This window comes from Microcaecilia unicolor, chromosome 3 (genome assembly GCF_901765095.1).
Source record: "Microcaecilia unicolor chromosome 3, aMicUni1.1, whole genome shotgun sequence".
Classification (NCBI taxonomy): domain Eukaryota; kingdom Metazoa; phylum Chordata; class Amphibia; order Gymnophiona; family Siphonopidae; genus Microcaecilia; species Microcaecilia unicolor.
In genome coordinates, this window is record NC_044033.1 from 280,799,754 (window position 1) to 280,812,754 (window position 13,001).

Sequence of the window (13,001 nt, forward strand, 5' to 3'; positions counted from 1 at the left end):
AAATGCTTGCCATACCATTACCAAGTCTTCAAACTGCACCAACCCTACCTGTGAAAAGTCAGCACTGCAAGTCTTCTAGAAAGTGAGTTCACCTCCATTTGGGAATGAGTACAAGCTAGATTGCTACAGATTCCTACACAGAGCTTACATGTTAAGAATGCTTCACCTTGATTACATGGATAAAACACAGCAAGACTGCAAACATGCACACAAAAATGTAATGGAAAAATGAAGAAACCAGACTCTGTGATCAATGGAACACCAAGGAAAGAAACAGAAGTGCATTTCCTCTCTGACATAGTTCATTCTCTAAAAATAGAAAATATATATTTTTTGTACTGTGGTCCCCTGTTGGATTGGGATTACTGGGAGAGTGGGTCCCTGTTGGGGGTCATGGGGTGGGGGGGAAGTGACAGAGGGGTCTCTGGGTGAGGGGGCCAGCCCAAGGGGAGTGATTTTGAGATAAAATGCAGAGAGATGGTGCCCTGGGAATGGGGGTTGGGAGGGGGAGGAGTGTTTGCCCTTTTTTTTGGGGGGGGAGGGGGGGTTGGTTGACTGATGGTCCCCTGCCACTGGCCTGGAAGATTGGGGGGAATCCCAATTGGGAGAGGTAAGGCCACTGGCTGTAGGGGAGGAGTTGTGGCACAGCAGGGTGGCAACAGTGAAATGGAGAGCAACGGGTGGGCAGAGGAGAGACCTAGCCTGGGAGCTGGGATAGGAGCCAGGAAGTGCCCATCCCATGACCAGGGTGAGCCAATGCAAAGATCACCTTGGAGAGAGGTCAGGCCAGGAGGGTCTGAACCTGTAAAAGAGAGAGGAGCACAGCCATTGGGACTATTATATGGATAGGAGTTTGTACAAAGTATAAATAGTCCTGCTTAAAAGATTCTGTACATAACTACAGAAGTTCCCTTGAGGAAATACCAGAAGGATTGTGGTTTTAAAAGTACATATTGCCATACTGGGAAAGACCAAAGGTCCATCAAGCCCAGCAGTGGCCAATCCAGGTCACAAATACCTGGCAAGATCCCAAAAAAGTACAAAACATTCTATACTGCTTATCCCAGAAATAATGGATTTTACCCAAGTCCATTTAATAATGGTCTATGGACTTTTCCTTTAGGAAGCCGTCCAAACCTTTTTTAAACTCCGCTAAGCTAACCACCTTTACCACATTCTCTAGCAACAAATTCCAGAGTTTAATTACACGTTCAGTGAAGAAAACGTTTCTCACATTCGTTTTAAATTTACTACATTGTAGCTTCATCACATGCCCCCTAGTCCTAGTATTTTTGCAAAGCATAAACAGACACTAAACTTCTACCCATTCAACTCCACTCATTATTTATAGACCTCTATCATATCTCTCCTCAGCCGCCTTTCCTCCAAGCTGAAGAGCCCTAGCCGTTTTAGCTTTTCCTCATAGGGAAGTCGTCCCATCCCCTTTATCATTTTCGTCGCCCTTCTCTGTATCTTTTTCTAATTCCACTATCCTGCTTATTTTCGAAGGAGATCGCCGGCCATCTTCCGACACAAATCGAGAGATAGCTGGCCATCTCCTGAACCCGGCCAAATCGGTATAATCGAAAGCCTATTTTGGCCAGCTTCAACTGCATTCTGTCGCAGGCCGGCCAAAGTTAAAGGGGGCATTTCGGAAGGGTATGGAAGGCGGGATGGGGATGTGGTTAAATGGAAAGAAGTCGGCTCTGACGAGCACTTGGTCGACTTCACTTGGTCCATTTATTTTTAGGACCAAGTCTCAAAAAAGTGCCCCAACTGACCAGATGACCACCAGAGGGAATAGGGGATGACCTCCCCTTACTTCCCCAGTGGTCACCAACCCCCTCCCACCCAAAAAAATATATATTTAGCCAGCCTCTATGCCAGCCTGAAATGTCATACCCAGCTCCATGAGAGCAGTATGCAGGTCCCTGGAGCAGTTTTTACTGGGTGCAGTGCACTTCAGGCAGGTGGACCCAAGCCCATCCCCCCCTACCTGTTACACTTGTGGTGGTAAATGTTGAGCCCTCCAAACCCCCCCAAAACCCACTGTACCCACATCTAGGTGCCCCCTTCATCCCTAAGGGCTATGGTAGTGGTGTAGAGTTGTGGGGAGTAGGTTTGGGGGGGGCTCAGCGCCCAAGGTAAGGGAGCTATGCACCCGGGAGCAATTTTTGAAGTCCACTGCCGTGCCCCCTAGGGTGCCCAGTTGGTGTTCTGGCATGTGAGGGGGACCACTGCACTACAAATGTTGGCTCCTCCTATGACCAAAGGGCTTGCATGTGGCTGGGTTAGAGATGGTCGGGCCCGGTGTCCATTATGGCTGAAAACCGAAGCCGGCCATCTCTAAATCCGATGATCTCTGAATCCGGCAATCTCAACATTTGACCTAAATGTTGAGATTTGGCCGGCCCCGACTGTATTATCGAAACAAAAGATGGCCGCCCATCTTTTTCGATAATACGGTTGACGCCGCCCCTTCATGGAGCCGGCCACGTAGATGGGCGGCACCGTTCGATTATGCCCCTCCACATCTTTTTTGAGATGCGACGACCAGAATTGAACACAATATTTGAGGTGCGGTCACACCATGGAGCCATACAAAGGCATTATAACATCCTCATTTTTGTTTTCCATTCCTTGCCTAATAATACCTAACATTCTATTTGCTTTCTTAGCTGTTGCAGCACACTGAGCAGAAGGTTTCAACGTATCATCAACGACGACACCTAGATCTCTTTCTTGGTCTGTGACTCCTAATGTGGAACCTTGCCTGACTTAGCTATAATTCGGGTTTCTCTTTCCCACATGCATCACTTTGCACTTGCTCACATTAAACATCATCTGCCATTTAGACGCCCAGTCTCGTAAGGTCCTCTTGAAATTTTTCACAATCCTTCCGCGATTTAACGACTTTGAATAACTTTGTGTCATCAGCAAATTTAATTACCTCACTAGTTACTCCCATCTGATGGTCATTTATAAATATGTTAATCAATAGAAATCAAACAAAATAAAACATGGAAAAGAAAATAAGATGATACCTTTTTTATTGGAGATAACTTAATACATTTCTTGATTAGCTTTCGAAGGTTGCCCATCTTCGTCAGATTGGAAAAGTTTTTAACCAATTTCCTCTGGAGTCTATCATGAAGTACTTTGTCAAACGCCTTCTGAAAATCCAGATAGAGAATATCAACCGGTTTACCGTTATCCACATGTTTGTTCACCCCTTCAAAGAAGTGTGGAGTAGATTGGTGAGGCAAGATTTCCCTTCACTAAATCCATGTTGACTTTAGGGCTCACTTTCAAGCCACTTATACTTACAAAGTTCTACAGGTTACTGTGGAATTTTGTAAGTCTAAGTGCTTTGAAAATACGCCTCTTTGTCGATTAATCCATGCTTTTGAATTTGCTCTGTAATTTTGTTCTTTATAATAGTCTCTACCATTTTGCCAGACACCGACATCAGACTCACCGGTCTGTAATTTCCCGGATCTCCTCTGGAACCTTTTCAAAAAAATCGGCGTTTCTTTGGCTACCCTCCAATCTTCCGGTACCACGCTCGATTATAAGGATAAATTACATATTACTAACATTAGCTCCGCAAGTTCATTTTTCAATTCTATCAGTACTCTGGGATGAATACCATCCGGTCCAGGAGATTTGCTACTCTTTAGTTTGTAGAACTGCCCCATTATATCCTCCAGGTTTACAGAGAATTCATTAATTTTCTTCAACTCGTCAGCTTCGAATACCATTTCTGGCACCGGTATCTCTCCTTAATCTTCCTCGGTGAAGTCCGAAGCAAAGAATTCATTTAATCTCTCTGCTATGGCTTTATCTTCCCTAACAGCCCCTTTTGCCCCTCAGTCATCCAGTGGTCCAACCAATTCTTTTGCCAGCTTCCTGCTTTTGATATACCTTAAAAAAAAAAAAAAAAATTCTATGTGTGTTTGCCTCCAACGCAATCTTTTTTTCCAAGTCCCTCTTAGCCTTCCTTATCAGCACTTTGCATTTGACTTGACATTCCATATGCTCTTTCTTATTATTTTCAGTCGAACTATGCGCTCCTGGGCGACTATTGGCTTCCCCCCTCCCCCATTTTAAATCTGCATTATCACTTTTTTAAAAGTTAACGCCAGCAGCCTGGTTACATTTCTGTTAAGGTGGAGCCCATCCTATCGAACAGGCTCCCCCTTTCCTATAATGTTGTCCAGTTCCTAACAAATCTAAATCCCTCTTCCCTTCATCATCGTCTCAACTGAAGGAATTTCTGAAGGATTTTCTTTTAGCTCTACTAGCTTCCTTCACCTTACTTTGTAACCATTCCTCTGTCGTTTGGTCTTCCTTCCTCCTTTTTTAATACGTGGAATATATTTGGCCTGGGCTTCCAGGATTCTATTTTTGAACAGCATCCATGCTTGATGTAAATTTTTGACCCTCGCAACCGCTCCTCTAAGTTGTTTTTTTCACAGTTATTCTCATTTTATCATAGTCTCCTTTTTGAAAGTTAAACGCTAACGTATTGGATTTCCTGTGTATACTTACTCCAAAGCTAATATCAAATCTGATCATATTATGATCACTGTTATCAAGCGGCCCCAGCACCATTACCTTCCGCACCAGATTATGCACTCCACTAAGGACTAGGTCTAGAAATTTTCCTCCTCTTGTCGATTCTTGTACCAGCTGCTCTATAAAGCAGTCCTTGTTTTCGTCAAGAAATTTTACCTCCCTAGCATGTCCTGATATTACATTTACCCAGTCAATAACAGGGTAATTGAAATCACCCATTATTATTGTGTTGCCTAGTTTAACGTCCCTATTTTCCTTTAACATTTCTACATCCGTCTGTTCATCCTGGCCAGGCGGATGGTAGTACACTCCTATCACTATCCCTTTCCCCTTTAATCATGGAATTTCAATCCTTAGGGATTCCAAGATGTGTTTTGTTTTCTGCAGAATTTTCAATCTAGGCCCTCCTTAACATACAGTGCTACCCCTCCTCCAGTTCGATCCACCCTATCACTACGATATAATTTGTACCCCGGTATGATAGTGTCCCACTGGTTATCCTCATTCCACCAGGTCGCAGAGATGCCTATTATTTCTAATTTTTCATTTAGTGCAATACAGTGGGGGAAATAAGTATTTGATCCCTTGCTGATTTTGTAAGTTTGCCCACTGACAAAGACATGAGCAGCCCATAATTGAAGGGTAGGTTATTGGTAACAGTGAGAGATAGCACATCACAAATTAAATCCGGAAAATCACATTGTGGAAAGTATATGAATTTATTTGCATTCTGCAGAGGGAAATAAGTATTTGATCCCCCACCAACCAGTAAGAGATCTGGCCCCTACAGACCAGGTAGATGCTCCAAATCAACTCGTTACCTGCATGACAGACAGCTGTCGGCAATGGTCACCTGTATGAAAGACACCTGTCCACAGACTCAGTGAATCAGTCAGACTCTAACCTCTACAAAATGGCCAAGAGCAAGGAGCTGTCTAAGGATGTCAGGGACAAGATCATACACCTGCACAAGGCTGGAATGGGCTACAAAACCATCAGTAAGACGCTGGGCGAGAAGGAGACAACTGTTGGTGCCATAGTAAGAAAATGGAAGAAGTACAAAATGACTGTCAATCGACAAAGATCTGGGGCTCCACGCAAAATCTCACCTCGTGGGGTATCCTTGATCATGAGGAAGGTTAGAAATCAGCCTACAACTACAAGGGGGGAACTTGTCAATGATCTCAAGGCAGCTGGGACCACTGTCACCACGAAAACCATTGGTAACACATTACGACATAACGGATTGCAATCCTGCAGTGCCCGCAAGGTCCCCCTGCTCCGGAAGGCACATGTGACGGCCCGTCTGAAGTTTGCCAGTGAACACCTGGATGATGCCGAGAGTGATTGGGAGAAGGTGCTGTGGTCAGATGAGACAAAAATTGAGCTCTTTGGCATGAACTCAACTCGCCGTGTTTGGAGGAAGAGAAATGCTGCCTATGACCCAAAGAACACCGTCCCCACTGTCAAGCATGGAGGTGGAAATGTTATGTTTTGGGGGTGTTTCTCTGCTAAGGGCACAGGACTACTTCACCGCATCAATGGGAGAATGGATGGGGCCATGTACCGTACAATTCTGAGTGACAACCTCCTTCCCTCCGCCAGGGCCTTAAAAATGGGTCGTGGCTGGGTCTTCCAGCACGACAATGACCCAAAACATACAGCCAAGGCAACAAAGGAGTGGCTCAGGAAGAAGCACATTAGGGTCATGGAGTGGCCTAGCCAGTCACCAGACCTTAATCCCATTGAAAACTTATGGAGGGAGCTGAAGCTGCGAGTTGCCAAGCGACAGCCCAGAACTCTTAATGATTTAGAGATGATCTGCAAAGAGGAGTGGACCAAAATTTCTCCTGACATGTGTGCAAACCTCATCATCAACTACAGAAGACGTCTGACCGCTGTGCTTGCCAACAAGGGTTTTGCCACCAAGTATTAGGTCTTGTTTGCCAGAGGGATTAAATACTTATTTCCCTCTGCAGAATGCAAATAAATTCATATACTTTCCACAATGTGATTTTCCGGATTTAATTTGTGATGTGCTATCTCTCACTGTTACCAATAACCTACCCTTCAATTATGGGCTGCTCATGTCTTTGTCAGTGGGCAAACTTACAAAATCAGCAAGGGATCAAATACTTATTTTCCCCACTGTATATTCTAACTCTCCCATCTTATTTCTTAGGCTTCTGACATTCGCATATAGACATTTCAAATTATGTTTGTTCTTATTTACATCATCATGCTCAGTATTTGACAGTATTAATTTGCAATCTTTTGTCTGATTTTTATTTAAGGACACCTAATCTACTACAGTCTCTTTTGCAACCTAATTATTGGGATACCTAACCTCGAATTCTCTACCAAGCCACCCCCACCTCTCCCTCCCCTTGTCCGTTCCCCTGTCTCCCCAACCCCTCCGTCCTTTTCCTCCTTTCCCGAAGTCACTGATGAAGAAACACATCTTCTCTCCTCCTCAAAACGCACTACCTGTTCCTCTGATCCCATTCCTACCCACCTTCTTAACACCCTCTCTCCTACTCTCACCCCTTTTATCTGTCATATCCTCAATCTTTCACTTTCCACTGCGCCCATCCTGATGCCTTCAAACATGCTGTGGTCACACCACTCCTGAAGAAGCCTTCACATGACCCTACCTGTCCTTTCAACTATTGACCATCTCCCTCCTCCCCTTCCTCGCCAAGATACTTGAATGCGCCGTTCACCGCCGCTGTCTTGACTTTCTTTCATCTCAAGCTGTTCTTGATCCACTCCAATCTGGCTTTCGCCCTCTTCATTCAACTGAAACTGCACTTACAAAAGTTTCCAACGATCTGTTACTGGCCAAATCCAAAGGTCTCTATTCTATCCTCATCCTTCTCGATCTATCCGCCGCTTTTGACACTGTTGATCACAGCCTACTCCTTGATACGCTGTCTTCACTTGGATTCCAGGGCTCTGTTCTTTCCTGGTTCTCCTCCTACCTCTTGCTTCACACCTTTAGTGTACACTCTGGTGGATCCTCTTCCACTTCTCGGTCCTCTCCTGTTCTCCATCTACACTTCTTCCCTTGGCTCTCTGATATCATCCCATGGCTTTCAATACCATCTCTATGCTGACGACTGCCAGATCTACCTCTCTACCCCTGAAATCTCAACCAGCATACAGACCAATGTTTCAGCCTGCCTATCTGATATCGCTGCCTGGATGTCTCAACATCATCTGAAACTTAACATGGCCAAAACCGAGCTTCTCATCTTTCCCCCTAAACCCACTTCTCCTCTTCCCCCTTTCTCTATTTCTGTGGATGGCACTCTCATTCTCCCTGTCTCATGAGCTCGTAACCTTGGGGTCATCTTCGACTCCTCTCTCTCCTTCTCTGCTAACATTCAGCAGATTGCCAAAACCTGTTGTTTCTTTTTCTATAACATTAGCAAAATCCGTCCCTTCCTCTCTGAGCACTCTACCAGAACCCTTATCCACACTCTTATCACCTCTCGCCTAGATTATAGCAACCTGCTTCTCACCGGCCTCCCACTTAGCCATCTATCTCCTCTTCAATCAGTCCAAAACTCTGCTGCGTGACTCATTTTCCGCCAAAGTCGCTATGTTCACATTAGCCCTCTCCTTAAGTCACTTCACTGGCTCCCTATCCATTTCCATTTGGAGGAGTGGCCTAGTGGTTAGGGTGGTGGACTTTGGTCCTGGGGAACTGAGGAACTGAGTTTGATTCCCACTTCAGGCACAGGCAGCTCCTTGTGACTCTGGGCAAGTCACTTAACCCTCCATTGCCCCATGTAAGCCACATTGAGCCTGCCATGAGTGGGACAGCGCAGGGTACAAATGTAACAAAAAATATCTTTCAAAGATACCTTATCCCGGACCATTCGCTTTTGAGCAACTGTCAGCCTTCCCCCAGTTTCTAGTTTAAAAGCTGCTCTATCTCCTTTTTAAATGCAGATGCCAGCAGCCTGGTCCCACTCAGGTTAAGGTGGAGCCCATCCTTTCGGAATAGGTTCCCCCTTCCCAGAAAGTTGCCCAGTTCCTAACAAATCTAAAACCCTTCTCCCTGCACCATCGTCTCATCCACGCATTGAGACTCTGGAGCTCTGCCTGTCTCTTAGGCCCTGCGCACGGAATGGGTAGCACTTCAGAAAATGCTACCCTAGAGGTTCTGGATTTGAGCTTTCTACCTAAGAGCCTAAATTTGGCTTCCAGAACCTCTCTCCCACATTTTCCTATGTCATTGGTACCCACATGTACAAGACAGCCGGCTCCTACCCAGCACTATCTAAAATCCTATCTAGGTGATGCGTGAAGTCCGCCACCTTCACACCAGGCAGGCAAGTCACCAGGTGATCCTCACATCCACCAGCCACCCAGCTATCTATGTGTCTATTAATCAAATCACCAACTACAACAGCTGTCCTAACCCTTCCCTCCTGTGCAGAACTTGAAGACATATCCTCGGTGCGAGAGGATATTACATCCCCTGGTGGTGGGCAAGTCCTGACTACAGGAGTACTTCGTACTTCACTTGGATGATGCTCCTTCTAGGAGAACTCCTTCCTCCAGGGTAGCACATGGGCTACCATACTGGAGGTGGGACTTCTCTACAACATTCCTGTAGGTCTCCTCTGTGTACCTCTCTGTCTTCCTCAGCTCCACCAAGTCTACTTACTTTAACCTCAAGAGAACAGACCCGTTCTCTGAGAGCTGGGAGCTCTGTTCTTCTTTCCACTTTTGTTAATATGTGGAACTCATCTTGTTTAGGCTTCAATGATGGTATTTTTAAACAATGTTCATGCCTGTTTTAAAGTCCTAAACTTTGCGGCCAACCTTTTTATCTTCTTTTTAACCATTTTCCTCATTTTTTGTAGTCACCTTTTCTTAAATGCTGGAAGCGCTGGAGTGGATTTCACTCCAGATATCAACTCAAATTTGAACATGTTATGATCTCTGTTCCCCAGAGGATCCAACACTGTTACCTCTTGTTCCAAGGTCTGCATTCCATTAAGGGCTAGATCTAAAATAGCTTCTTCTCATTTCTTGGACCAGTTGCTCCAAGAAGCAGTCATTTATTACATCAAATAATTTTACCTCCCTTGTTCTTCCTGATTTAATTTATCCAGTCAATATTGAGATAATTGAAATCACCCATTATGGATGATGTCACAAGGGGGGGCATGTCAAGATGGCAGCCTGAACACGCTTGCTTTGCTGGTGTTTGCTTCAAATGTTTTCCTCTCAATATGCCTCACACTAAGAGAAAGGGGACAGTGAAGGGCCAAACGCCATTGGCCAGAACTTCATCCCCGATTCAGCAGACAATAGATCGATATGCAATCGGAACCCCACTTACCGGATTCAATGGACCCAAGCTGAGAGCCGAAGGAGAAGTGATGACTCCCTTGGGATCAGAAACATCGTTATCATCTCCGGAAAATAATCCTCCTCCATGTCCAGCACTTCTTGGGCGGAGAGTGGAGGCCCAGGCTGAATCGGGAGTTGAAATTGGCCGAACCTCGAACGGCATCACATCCACCCAGACCGCGGGGGAAACGAACTTGGAGATTTTCTCTTCCACAGAGATTACTCTGGAGGCAGTTTGGAAAGCTTTACAGGATTTAAACAAGGTGGTCTTTAAAACTGCTCAAGACACTTCTCAACTTGTAAGTAAAGTCGATTCTTTAACAATTTCACTAGAAAAGACTAATCAGGAATCATTAATGCAAACGGAACAAATGCAGCATTTAAAAGCTACTACTGAGGTTTTGATAACTGATAAATCTATGATACATAAGAAGATAGAACTTTAACAGACGTTTGAACTGAGAATATTGAATTTTCCTTTAGTACTTGGAATGAGTTCAGTGGATCTTTAAAAAAAAAAAATACCTACAGGAAATATTACTATATCCAGCTTCAGCTATACCTCCACTTCATAAGACTTATTACTTGTCGATACCTTTACAGTCTGAAGCTAGGCCTAATGGTGTAGAATCAATATTCTCAAGGAACTTGCCTTTAAACCAACAAAATACACAAGGAATTCAGGATATTTCAGCATTACTAGAAGAATCAGTTTCTGAAGTGGCACAATGAACTCTAATAGTTTCATTCATATTTGAACAAGACTTGAATTCTGTGATGAAGATATACTTCAAAAATTCTTTAAAAACATTTTGTGGTCAAAGAATTTGGATTTTTCCAGATGTTACTAAAATAACACAAGATAGAAGGAAACAATTCTTGGCTCTTAGAGAAGAGACAAGGGCCTTGGGCGCAACATATCTTCTAGCATATTCTTGCAAGTGTCTAGTAAAATATATGGGTAATAAATATGTCTCTTTTGAACCGGTTCATCTTAAAACATTCTTAGAAATGACAAAGCTATCCATTAAACCAAAGGAGTAAGAGAAGGTCAACTGATTATTTAGAGAATTTAATGGGAAATACAGGCCAGGCTATTTACTATTGTTCTAGAATATTCTTATTTAGATCTCCTAGTCTATTAATCACCCCCCTCACATTATTGTGGTCTAAAAAAATGAAAAAATTGACATAAATATTACCTTGACACTTTATTAAGTTGTATTCAATCTTTTCAATGTATTTCCATTGCATGTTTATCGTGTAAAGATTGTAAAAACATGTAAATAAAATAATAGAAAAAGAAGAACTCACCCATTATTATAATGTTGTCCAATTTGCCAACTTTTCTAATTTCTGTAAATATTTCTTCATCTGTCTGTTCTGACCCAGTGGACTGCTCCCTTCACACTTGGAATTTCTATCCACAAGGATCCCACACTACTGTTTCATGTAGAATATTTTATTTTCTCTGAATCAATTATCTCTTTAACACATAGTACAACCCTCCTCTCCAATTTGGTCCACTCTGTCATTGCGATATAATTTGTACCCAGATAACACAGCGACCCTTTGATTGTCCTCCTTCCACCAAGTATCTGAGATACCTAATATATCTAATTCTTCATTTAGTGCTATATACTCCAACTCTCCCATCTTATTTTTTAGGTTTCTAGCATTTTTGTATAGACACTTCGAACTGTATTGTTTCCTTGCATCTACAGACTGTTTTGAAGTTCATGGGGATAATTTGTATCTGCTTGCCCATTAAACACTCCTGGCTTTCTTTCCCCATTTTTGAAACCTCTCATTGGTATTCCCTAAAGATCCTGTTTAAATAGTATCCTTCAAAGATACTCTACACCGAACTATGCGCTCCTGGGCGACTATTGGCTTCCCCCTCCCCCATTTTAAATCTGCTTTATCACTTTTTTAAAAGTTAACGCCAGCAGCCTGGTTATATTTCTGTTTCCCTCTTCCCTTCACCATCGTCTCAACCATGCATTGAAACTGTGGAGCTTCTTGGATCATGCCCGTGGAATGAGAAGCATTTCCGAAAATGCTATCCTGGAGGATCTGTTTTTCGTCTTTCTATCTAGGAGCCTAAATTAGGCTTCCAGAACCTTCCTACCACATTTTCCTATGTCATTGGTACCCACATTTACCGAGAAAGCTGGCTGCTCCCCAGCACTATCTAAAATCCTATCTAGGTAATGCATTAGGTCCGCCACCTTCGCACCAGGTAGGCAAGTGTCTAGGTGATGACGTCCACCAGCCACCCAGCTATCTACATGTATAATAAATCACCAGCTACAACATCCATCCTAACCCTTCCCTCCGGGACAGAAGCTCCTGGAGACATATCCTCGGTGCAAGAGGATATTGCATCCCCTTGTGGGCTTGTCCTAGCTACAGAATTTCTTCCAACTTCTCCAACTTGATGCTCTTCTTTTAGTAGACCTCCCTCTAAGGCAGCATAGGGGCTGCCATACTGGAGGTGGGACTTCTCTACAACATCCCTGTAGGCCTCCACTGTTTACCAATCTGTCTCCCTCAGCCCCTCCATGTCTGCTATTCTAGCCTCAAGAGCATGGACTCGTTCTCTGACAGCTAGGAGTTCTTTGCATCGAGCACACACATATAACCTCTCACCAAACAGGAGATAATCATACATGTGACACTCGGTGTAAAAGACTGGATAACACCCCTTTCTGTACTGTACAGAAAATAGAAGGTATTGTTAAATGGCCATTTTTCTCAATAGAAGAGGGTGAATAGTGGAGTGCCGCATGAATCTGTACTGGGAATGATGCGGTTTAACATATTTATAAATGATTGGTACAACCAGTGAGGTTATTAAATTTGCAGATGACATAAAACTATTCAAAGATGTAAAAACACATGCAGACTATGAAAAATTGCAGCAAGACCTTAGGAAACTGGAAGACTGGGCATCCAAATGGTATGAATTATTAGGAAAGAAATGCAGAAGAAGACCAAAAATATTATAATGCCTCTGTATCGCACCATGGTGCAACCTCTCCTTGAGTATT

General features: G+C 43.7%; 1 protein-coding gene across 1 annotated transcript in view; it reads left to right on the forward strand.

Moving 5' to 3' along the window:
- Positions 1-13,001, forward strand: part of TARBP1 (TAR (HIV-1) RNA binding protein 1) — a 919,966-nt gene that overhangs the window by 597,382 nt on the left and 309,583 nt on the right. The window lies entirely within an intron of this gene.